This window comes from Triticum urartu, chromosome 4A (genome assembly GCF_056163025.1).
Source record: "Triticum urartu cultivar PI428250 chromosome 4A, HENAU_Tu73, whole genome shotgun sequence".
Taxonomy (NCBI): domain Eukaryota; kingdom Viridiplantae; phylum Streptophyta; class Magnoliopsida; order Poales; family Poaceae; genus Triticum; species Triticum urartu.
In genome coordinates, this window is record NC_141876.1 from 75,567,428 (window position 1) to 75,579,796 (window position 12,369).

The window sequence follows — 12,369 nt, forward strand, 5'->3', positions numbered from 1 at the left end:
GTTCACTTCCCGGACTCCGCCGAGAAGAGACCATCACGGTTACACACGCGGTTGATGCATTTTAATTAAGGTCAACTTCAGGTTTTCTACAACCAGACATTAATAAATTCCCATCTGCCCATAACCACGGGCACGGCTTTCGAAAGTTCAAATCCCTGCAGGGGTGTCCCAACTTAGCCCATCACAAGCTCTCACGGTCAACAAAGGATATTCCTTCTCCCAAGACAATCCGATCAGGCTCGGCATCCAGGTTACAAGACATCCTCGACAATGGTAAAACAAGTCCAGAAAAGCCACCCAGATGTGCCGACAAATCCCGATAGGAGCTGCACATATCTCGTTCTCAGGGCACACCGGATTGTCCAAGGTTCCGGTAGGCCAGCCCAGAGTTGCCCCTGGTGGCCACCGGCAGCTGATAGGTTGGACCAACACTCAGAGGAGCACTGGCCCGGGGGTTTAAATAAAGATGACCCTTGAGTCTGCAGAACCCAAGGGAAAGAAAAGGCTAGGTGGCGAATGGTAAAACCAATGTTGGGCCTTGCTGGAGGAGTTTTATTCAAGGCGAACTGTCAATGGGTTCCCATTATAACCCAACCGCGTAAGGAACGCAAAATCCGGGAACATAACACCGATATGACGGAAACTAGGGCGGCAAGAGTAGAACAAAACACCAGACATAAGGCAGAGCCTTTCACCCTTTACCAAGTATATAGATGCATTAATTAAATAAGAGATATTGTGATATCCCAACAAAATATCCATGTTCCTACATGGAACAAACTCCAATCTTCACGTGCAACTAACAACGCTATAAGAGGGGCTGAGCAAAGCGGTAACATAGCCAAACAACGGTTTGCTAGGACAAGGTGGGTTAGAGGCTTGGTTCAACAATATGGGAGGCATGATAAGCAAGTGGTAGGTATCGCAGCATAGGCATAGCAAAAAAAGCGAGCAACTAGCAAGCAAAGATAGAAGTGATTTCGAGGGTATGGTCATCTTGCCTGAAATCCCGCAAGGAAGAAGAACAAGTCCATGAAGAAGACAAACGGACGTAGTTGAAAGGGTCCTCACAAACGCGACTTATCGGAACCAACCCGAAGAAGCAACACCGGAAAGAAGCACACAACATAGTAAACAACCAACACACGAACATGGTATGATATGCAAGATGCGGTATGCGGTGCATATGCATGATTTGCAAAAGAATGATTGAACCTGGCCTCAACTTGGGAATCCAAGAGTGCCACTAGAAAGGTGATATGATTTTGGTTGAAATCGATATAAGTATCACCGGAATCGGATGCACGGTTTGGAAATGGCAAGCAAAACAAATATGGCACCGGTCTGCGATAAACAGCAAGTAGCCTGCTAAATGCATCAAGACAAATATGCTACAACACTCAAACATGACAACAAAATACATGGCAGGGATCCACTCATGATGCCTGACAAAAGATGAACACTGAGCTACGACTAATTCACTCATTAACAGGCTCAAACAAGCATGGCAAAAGTGCAAATGATAACAGGTTTCAGACTTGGTGAAAATAACACGTCTGGAATTTAACATCAGGAAGCAATCTTCGGAGCATGAAAACTATATGCTACAGGAACTTAACATGGCAAAGAAAGGCATGGCATGAAGCTACTCAAAGCACTTAACAGAAGTCCCTTAGTGACATTGAGCCAAAAGGGATCATAAAATACAATTGCAAGCATGTGAACATGGCAAAAACATAAACAGATTCAGACTTAGTGAAAAACTGGAGCATGCAAAACAGTTAACGAGTAGGCATGTGTACGAACTCGGTGCACTCACTACAGAGCATGGCATGACAAACTAAGCATACACCCATTAAGAATACATGGCATAGAAGCTAGACATGGCAAGAACAACATCATAGCTTGCACGGATCAATAGCAACATCCTCGGCAAAATCGCTAAACATGTCAACAATCTGCCAGGATTTACTTTATAGCAAAAGTAGAGCTCGATTGACTCAAGATAAGGTGCTCCATAATTGCAAAAAAAGACATGGATGGGTAGAGCACCACAATGTTAACAAAACATCGCTACTGATCATCCTCAAAAGAGGCACGGATCACTAGGAAACAACATGAACATATCGCATAACGACAAAATCAGGACAAGGACTTAGTGAAATTCTAAGTCCCTGAAATCAGCATTACCGATTATGCTACTTTGCAAGCTTGTGCTAGTCACCACATAGATCACAAAAATACATGGAAATCACCTCTGTAAAGATGGCATGGCATTTAACAAAACACATGTAGAGCTCAAGATCATATCATGCACACATTAATCATGGCAAAAATGACAAAATGCCATTTGCTGAAACAGATCTGACAAATTACTCACATAGCCCTCTTCCAAGAGCATTTCGGGCATTAAGATGATCTCAAATGAAAATGATGCAATGAGATGAAATGATATACTCGTCGAGGCGAACATTTTGATATGCTACACGCACGAATCGGAGCTACGGATACAGAGCTATAATGCGATGAAGATTGCATAAAAAACATATCAGATCTGGGGACTTAGTCATATTTCACCTCTCGAAAAGTCAACGGGACGAGGATATCCGGGACGGAAGGATCCGGGGACGAGGGCGCGCGGCGTTTGGTTCAACTCCCGGTGGATCTCATCCACCGGAGTAGATCCGGTCGGGATGGGCTCCGGCGAGGAAAAACCGGCGAGCTCCGGCGACGTATGCCGGCGCGGTTGCCGGAGCACGCAGCGGCGAGGGGAGGCGGCCGGGAGGCGCGACGAAGGCGGCTAGTAGCACGGTGGAGCGGCGGAGCACGCCAGGCGGCGTGGCAGAGCAAGCGACGGCGGCGGCGAGTCGGCGTGGTCGCCGGCGATGCGAAGGGCGTCCGGCGCGGCGGAGCGGGACGTCGGCGGCGAGGAGAGGCAGGCGGGGTGCGGCGGCTCGGAGGCGGCCGGGCGCGCGGGCGGCAGAGGAAGTCGAGCGGGGCGGCGTGGCGGAGGTCGCCGGCGACGGAGACGGCGAGCGGCGCACGGGGCGGCGCTAGGGTTCCAGCGACGGAGACGGGGCGCTGAGGCGCGGGCCGAAACGGGCGAACGACGGCGGCGGCGCGGGCTCGCGCGGGCTCGCGCGGGCCCGCGATGGGCTCCGCGGGCTGGCGCGGTGGAGACTGCGGCGGAGGATAGGTGGTAGCTGCGGATAGTGCGCGGGAGGCGGCGGACGTGTCCGGCCACCGGGCGGACATGTCCGGCGGCGCGGGGACGATGTATCTAGGGTTTCGTCCGCGAAAATGGACGGGGATGGCATATTTATAGGTAGAGGGAGCTAGGAGAGTCCAAATGAGGTGCGGTTTTCGGCCACGCGATCGTGATCGAACGACCGAGATGATGGAGAGGTCTTAGGTGGGTTTTGGGCCACTTTGGAGAGGTGTTGGGCTGCAACACACACGAGGCCTTTTCGGTTCCTTAGTTAACTGTTGGAGTATCAAACGAAGTCCAAATGGCACGAAACTTGACAGGCGGTCTACCGGTAGTAAACCAAGGCCGCATGGCAAGTCTCGGTCCAATCCGAAAACGTTTAACACCCGCACACGAAAAAAGGTAGAAAGGGGCACCGGGTGACATAGGAGCGCCGGATTACAAAACGGACAACGGGGAAAATGCTCGGATGCATGAGACGAACATGTATGCAAATGAAATGCACATGATGACATGATATGCAATGCATGATACGCAAGCAATGACTAGGAAACAACAACGAATACTGGAGGACACCTGGCACATCGGTCTCGGGGCGTTACAACACTCCACCACTACGAGAGGATATCGTCCCAAGATCTAGAATGGCACCGGAGGGGAAAACGGAATAGAAAGAGCAGAGGTAAAACTAAGTTGCTTCTTTGACAAACGAGTGAAACCACGAACCTTGCGAGGTTGAGCAAAATTTAAGGAAAGAAAGCAACGGATATGAACGAAGTTGAAAACACTCCGTTAAGACAGAGGAAAAGAAAGAACTGATTCGGGTAGCACTCCGGTTGAAAAGTGATATGCAACTTGATAAGATGAAAGAATTTGAGCAGAGGACACAACGCTTCGGTTAAATGGATAAACCAAGAAAAGAACACGATCCTGACAAAACAAGAAGATGGGTTGAAGAGAGCAACATCACAATGCCTCCGGAACAAAAGTAAGAATGGAATGGAATGAACGAAGGGAAACACGATCTTGAGAGAGCACGCTTACAACAAATGCTAGAACGGAGTTGTTGGAAAAACCAACAAAGAAAAGAATAATCTTATTGTGGGCTTATGGAAGACAACTCAAAATTATGAGGTGAAATTCTGCCACTCACGGAAAAGATTTGATTGGATTGATATCAACAAGGAGACGAGAAACTTATTCACCGGGAGGATAAATGAAGAACTTGGGTCATTTATTGTCACCATTAATAGCAACAATCCTTAGGGAAAGCTTTAGGTGAAACATGACACAAGATAACTCCAATGAAGAGGGTGATGGATTTAAGATATCTCATTCTTAACAACATGTGAATCATGGAACATGAACTCAAATTATCAAGAATGACATAATACCACCTCTAATGATACGGAAGAACGAATTGCACTCCGGATTGCAAGAAGAAGAAAGCTTGAACTCCTCTGAAAATAATCTTGATGAATGTTTCGAGAACGGATTAAGTCCTTTATGGACCATCATGCAGAAACTTCATGAAGAACTCCGGTAAACAAAAGAATAACGAAAATAAAAAAGAAGTTGGAAACACAAGGTGAATACTTGCAATGATTTAGATGGATCTCCGTGATAATTAGAGCTTGGAACTCCGGGGAAGAAAGACGAGCACTTGAAACCAAGAATTTAATCATCGTGAACAAACTCCAGAAGAAAAGATTAACATATGGATGAAACAAGAATAAGAATTACATTATGCTTAACCTTCACCAAATTAAATTGATGACAAGCAACGGATTTGACATACTACTTATTCTCGTTGAAAAGGATTAAGATAGATATAGCGCAAACTTGAAGAGGCCTTCAATGATCCACCGGTAGGATTGGAAAGAACGAATGAATTGATATGATAAACGAAGGAAGAGAATCCTGAATGAACCACCGTAAGAATTAAAATGGCCGAAGAAAAGATAAAGGAACACCGGGAAGAATTATGAAATGAACGAAGATACTTGAGAGAATTTAGATACAAGAAGATGAATAGTTCATGAACTGATTAGAGAATACTTGACTGATGCACCGGTAAGATTTGGAGAACAATAGCTGAAATCTGAAAATGAATAATTCTGAGATGATGGCCTTCAGAGAATCAAACTGACAGAATCTTGAATTGCTCCGGATAGGTGAAAGAATTCTGACAATCGAAAACAATTATGAGAGGATGGGCTCAAACTAGAATCACGAATCTCTGGGAGAACGTATAAGAAATGGAGGTAAAACTCTTCTTCGGTCTTCAAAATCTGAGAATGACGATGAGAAACACCACCAAATTGTTGAGATACTCCGGGATGAAGAATGGAAAGGTTGATCCAACGATGATAAGAAATTGAGAGATCTTGGAGAAATACATCTGACTGATGAAAACTTCATTCTTACGTCAAACTTCGAAATGAAATTGAGGTTACCTCCAGGAAACTAAGAAGAGTCAGGTAAGATCCTGGGAAAAATCTGTGGGTTAGGGCTCACTGAAAAGATACATCGTTGAACGATTTCTTGAAAAGGAGATTGCACCGATTGAATTAAATGGCTTGAATAAGATAACAACCTCAAAATAACTTGAACGGATTAGGAATGAAAACACGAATCTTCGATATATCTTGAGCACTCCGGAACAAATGAATAGCGAGAGGTGAATGATTAAGAGGTGCATCGGTATGAGAAGGCATTTGAAACGAGGAAAAATATATGATCAACACCGAAAGCTTGGATTGAAACCACCGGAGAAGAATTAGAATGGGTAAAGATGTACTTGAGGTTCCGTTAGGATCTTCATGAAAATCACCGGGTAAGAACATTGACGGAAAAGAATGGAGAGACTTCACAAGAATAAAATGGATACTTGATTAAAAAATCTGAATCCTTGAAGAAAAAGGGGTGGGTGGGCGGGAAAAACAAAGGCAACTTGGAGACGGATGAAACAAACACCGTTGAGAATAACTGATAATTGATCTTGCGGATGTTGAAATGATCGGATCCCCTTGAAGAGAAAACACGCCAGTTGAAAAGGTTTGACATGACAATCTCGATTATCAAGAAGGATTAGTATTCGCATCGGAGTATGAGAACACCATTTGGGGAAGGTATGGAATCAACACTTTACTTCGAAGCAACTCGAATACCACAACTCAAAGCAAAACAAAGGATTGGCTTGCAGAATAAGCCGGAACAAACATATGATAGAGATTTCGTCTGAAGTTTTCATGGTGGGGCCTACACGGGCTCGATCGTACAGCACCATCATGTACAAGGCAGTGCACATGACATACGAAGCGTCCCCGAGTCAGCATAGCCAAGGACTCTTTAAGACACAATGAGACCACTGTAAAACCAACCGTGGATAGGCGGACCACTAGACGTCGAACCCCAATTTCATATCATACATCTGATGGAAAGATATCCTAAGAGCTACTTGAATTCCCACTTATAAACTCCCGAAATTTTCCGGTTATGCAATCAGGTGTTGGGGATACAGGGGAAGCATAATATCTCACCCAAAACTAGCAAATCCTACATCCAGCTATATCCATCCTTCAACACATAACCAAGAAACCTTCGAAAATCGTCTACCTCAACCTTCGAAAAGCATCCGTTATACAAGTTATGGCAATACTCCTGAACTCCCGCCCCAGTACTGGGTGGCGTCGAGGTTATCTCACCAACAACTGCATAAAAGAGATTTTCGATGTCGGTGAAACTAAACTCAGGTATTCCAGAACACCAACGATAAAATTGTGATGACAACACCTCGGAGCTCAACTCCCCGGGACACTGCCACAACCCCTAAATGACAGGTGGCACCAAGAACAATGTTCTCGTCACAAAACCATTGGAACGATTCCAAGATACCCGCGTGATCCTAAAATTTTTTTAGTGAAATTTGAGAAGAGAAGAGTCAAAACTATACGTCAGGATGCCTCACCAGAGCGACGAAGGAACTGAGGAGTAAAAAGAATTCCTAACTCTCCGATATATATAATTCCTAAATGACTCAAAATATTTTTTTCTAGACTCAACAACGCCAACTATTCGATCAAGCAGGGGGCTCCTGAGGTCGGGGAAGGCTCTGATACCAACTTGTAATGCCCTCGATGTGGCTATATCTCCCACGTGTCGAAGCACGACTTAGAGGCATAACCGCATTGAAAGCAATGTCGCAAATGAGGTAATCTTCACACAACCCATGTAATACATAAGGGAAAGAGATACATAGTTGGCTTACAATCGCCACTTCACACAATTACATGAATAAAGCATTACAACATCCAGATACAATCAAGGTCCGACTACGGAACCAAAATAAAAGAAGACTACCCTAACTGCTACATTGATACCCGGCCGTCCCGACTGCGCTCCCCTAATGATCAACTGGAAACGGAACAACACAAAGAACGAGATCTTCATCAAGCTCCTCCTTGAGCTTGGGTGCGTCATCTGCACGGTTCAACGGCACCTACAAACTGGTTTTGGAAGTATCTGTGAGTCACGGGAACTCAGCAATCTCACACCCTCGCGATCAAGACTATTTAAGCTTATAGGAAGGGTAAAAGGTATGAGGTGGAGCTGCAGCAAGCCACTAGCATATATGGTGGCTAACATACGCAAATGAGAGCGAGAAGAGAAGGCAAAGCACGTTCGAGAAACTATGATCAAGAAGTGATCCTAGAACAACCTACGTCAAGCATAACTCCAACACCGTGTTCACTTCCTGGACTCCGCCGAGAAGAAACCATCACGGTTACACACGTGGTTGATGCATTTTAATTAAGGTCAACTTTAGGTTTTCTACAACCGGACATTAACAAATTTCCATCTGCCCATAACCGCGGGCACGGCTTTTGAAAGTTCAAATCCCTGCAGGGGTGTCCCAACTTAGCCCATCACAAGCTCTGACGGTCAACGAAGGATATTCCTTCCCCCAAGACAATCCGATCAGGCTCGGCATCCAGGTTACAAGACATCCTCGACAATGGTAAAACAAGTCCAGCAAAGCCACCCAGATGTGCCGACAAATCCCGATAGGAGCTGCACATATCTCGTTCTCAGGGCACACCGGATTGTCCAAGGTTCCGGTAGGCCAGCCCAGAGTTGCCCCTGGTGGCCACCGGCAGCTGACAGGTTGGACCAACACTCAAGAGGAGCACTGGCCCGAGGGTTTAAATAAAGATGACCCTTGAGTCTGCAGAACCCAAGGGAAAGAAAAGGCTAGGTGGCGAATGGTAAAACCAATGTTGGGCCTTGCTGGAGGAGTTTTATTCAAGGCGAACTGTCAAGGGGTTCCCATTACAACCCAACCGCGTAAGGAACGCAAAATCCGGGAACATAACACCGATATGACGGAAACTAGGGCGGCAAGAGTAGAACAAAACACCAGGCATAAGGCCGAGCCTTCCACCCTTTACCAAGTATATAGATGCATTAATTAAATAAGATATATTGTGATATCCCAACAAAATATCCATGTTCCAACATGGAACAAACTCCAATCTTCACCTGCAACTAACAACGCTATAAGAGGGGCTGAGCAAAGCGGTAACATAGCCAAACAACGATTTGCTAGGACAAGGTGGGTTAGAGGCTTGGTTCAACAATATGGGAGGCATGATAAGCAAGTGGTAGGTATCGCAGCATAGGCATAGCAAAAAAAGCGAGCAACTAGCAAGCAAAGATAGAAGTGATTTCGAGGGTATGGTCATCTTGCCTGAAATCCCACAAGGAAGAAGAACAAGTCCATGAAGAAGAAAAACGGACGTAGTTGAACGGGTCCTCACAAACGCGACTTATCGGAACCAACCCGAAGAAGCAACACCGGAAAGAAGCACACAACATAGTAAACAACCAACACACGAACATGGTATGATATGCGAGATGCGGTATGCGGTGCATATGCATGATTTGCAAAAGAATGATTGAACCTGGCCTCAACTTGGGAATCCAAGAGTGCCACTAGAAAGGTGATATGATTTTGGTTGAAATCGATATAAGTATCACCGGAATCGGATGCACGGTTTGGAAATGGCAAGCAAAACAAATATGGCACCGGTCTGCGATAAACAGCAAGTAGCCTGCTAAATGCATCAAGACAAATATGCTACAGCACTCAAACATGACAACAAAATACATGGCAGGGATCCACTCATGATGCCTGACAAAAGATGAACACTGAGCTACGACTAATTCACTCATTAACAGGCTCAAATAAGCATGGCAAAAGTGCAAATGATAACAGGTTTCAGACTTAGTGAAAATAACACGTCTGGAATTTAACATCAGGAAGCAATCTTCGGAGCATGAAAACTATATGCTACAGGAACTTAACATGGCAAAGAAAGGCATGGCATGAAGCTACTCAAAGCACTTAACAAAAGTCCCTTAGTGACATTGAGCCAAAAGGGATCATAAAATACAATTGCAAGCATGTGAACATGGCAAAAACATAAACAGATTCAGACTTAGTGAAAAACTGGAGCATGCAAAACAGTTAACGAGTAGGCATGTTTACGAACTCGATGCACTCACTACAGAGCATGGCATGACAAACTAAGCATACACCCATTAAGAATACATGGCATAGAAGCTAGACATGGCAAGAACAACATCATAGCTTGCACGGATCAATAGCAACATCCTCGGCAAAATCGCTAAACATGTCAACAATCTGCCAGGATTAACTTTATAGCAAAAGTAGAGCTCGATTGACTCAAGATAAGGTGCTCCATAATTGCAAAAAAAGACATGGATGGGTAGAGCACCACAATGTTAACAAAACATTACTACTGATCATCCTCAAAAGAGGCACGGATCACTAGGAAACAACATGAACATATCGCATAACGACAAAATCAGGACAAGGACTTAGTGAGATTCTAAGTCCCTTATATCAGCATTACCGATTACGCTACTTTGCAAGCTTGTGCTAGTCACCACATAGATCACAAAAATACATGGCAAGCACCTATGTAAAGATGGATGGCATTTAAAAAAACACATGTAGAGCTCAAGATCATATCATGCACACATTAATCATGGCAAAAAAGATAAAATGCCATTTGCTGAAACAGATCTGACAAATTACTCACATAGCCCTCTTCCAATAGCATTTCGGGCATCAATATGAGCTCAAATGAAAATTATGCAATGAGATTAAATGATGTACTCGTCGAGGCGAACATTTTGATATGCTACACGCACGAATCGGAGCTACAGATGCAGAGCTATAATGCGGTGAATATTGCATAAAAAACATAGCAGATTTCGGGACTTAGTCATATTTCACCTCTCGAAAAGTCAACGGGACGAGGATATCCGAGACGGAGGGATCCGGGGACGAGGGCGCGCGGCGTTTGGTTCAACTCCTGGTGGATCTCATCCACCGGAGCAGATCCGGCCGGGACGGGCTCCGGCGAGGAAAAACCGGCGAGCTCCGGTGACGTACGCCGGCGCGGTTGCCGGAGCACGCAGCGGCGAGGGGAGGCGGCCGGGAGGCGCGACGAAGGCGGCGAGCGGCGTGGTGGAGCGGCGATGAGGCGGCGGAGCACGTTGGGTGGCGCGGCAAAGCAAGCGACGGCGGCGGCGAGTCGACGAGGTCGCCGGCGATGCGAAGGGCGTTCGACGTGGCGGAGCGGGACGTCGGCGGCGAGGAGAGGCAGGCGGGGCGCGGCGGCTCGGAGGCGACCAGGCGCGCGGGCGGCAGAGGAAGTCGAGCGGGGCGACGTGGCGGAGGTCGCCGGCGACGGAGATGGCGAGCGGCACACGGGGCGGCGCTAGGGTTCCGGCAACGGAGACGGGGCGCTGAGGCGTGGGCCGAAATGGGCGGACGACGGCGGTGGCGCGGGCTCCCGCGGGCCCGCGATGGGCTCCGCGGGCCGGCGTGGTGGAGACGGCGGCGGAGGACAGGTGGCAGCTGCGGATAGGGTGCTGGAGACGGCGGACATGTCCGGCCACCGGGCGGACATGTCCGGCGGCGTAGGGACGATGGATCTAGGGTTTCGTCCGCGAAAATGGACGGAGATGGCATATTTATAGGTAGAGGGAGCTAGGAGAGTCCAAATGAGGTGCGGTTTTCGGCCACGTGATCGTGATCGAACGACCGAGATGATGGAGAGGTCTTAGGTGGGGTTTGGGCCACTTTGGAGAGGTGTTGGGCTGCAACACACATGAGGCCTTTTCGGTTCCTCGGTTAACCGTTGGAGTATCAAACGAAGTCCAAATGGCACGAAACTTGACAGGCGGTCTACCGGTAGTAAACCAAGGCCACATGGCAAGTCTCGGTCCAATCCAAAAACGTTTAACACCCATGCACGAAAAGAGGTGGAAAGGGGCACCGGCTGACATAGGAGCGTCGGATTACAAAACGGACAATGGGGAAAATGCTCGGATGCATGAGACGAACATGTATGCAAATGAAATGCACATGATGACATGATATGCAATGCATGACACGCAAGCAATGACAAGGCAACAATAGCGAATACTGGAGGACAACTAGCACATCGGTCTCGGGGCGTTACAACAACATAACCACAAGCAAATTAAATCAATCATAGCAATTCATCAACCACCGATAGGACAATGAAAATCTACTCAGACATCATAGGATGGCAACACATCATTGGATAATAATACGAAGCATAAAGCACCATGTTCAAGTAGAGGGTTCAGAGGGTTGCGGGAGAGTGGACCGCTGTAGATAGAGGGGGAAGGTGCTGGAGATGTTGGTGAAGATGGCGGAGGTGTTGGTGTAGATCGCGGTGATGATGATGGCCCCTGGTGGCACTCCGGTGCCACCGGAAGCGAGGGGGAGAGAGCCCCCTCCTTCTTCTTCCTTGACCTCTTCCCTAGATGGGAGAAGGGTTTCCCCGCTGGTCCATGGCCTCCATGGCATGGGAGGGGCGAGAGCCCCTTCGAGATTGGATATGTCTCTCTATCTCTCTCTGTTTCTGCGTTCTCATATTCTTCCCTTTCACCGTTTCTTATATTTTCGGAGATCCGTAACTCCGATTGGGCTGAAATTTTAACACGATCTCTATCCGGATATTAGCTTTCTTGCGGTGAAAGAAGGGCACCAACCGCCTTACGGGTGGCCCATGAGGGTCAGGGCGTGCCCACGGGGG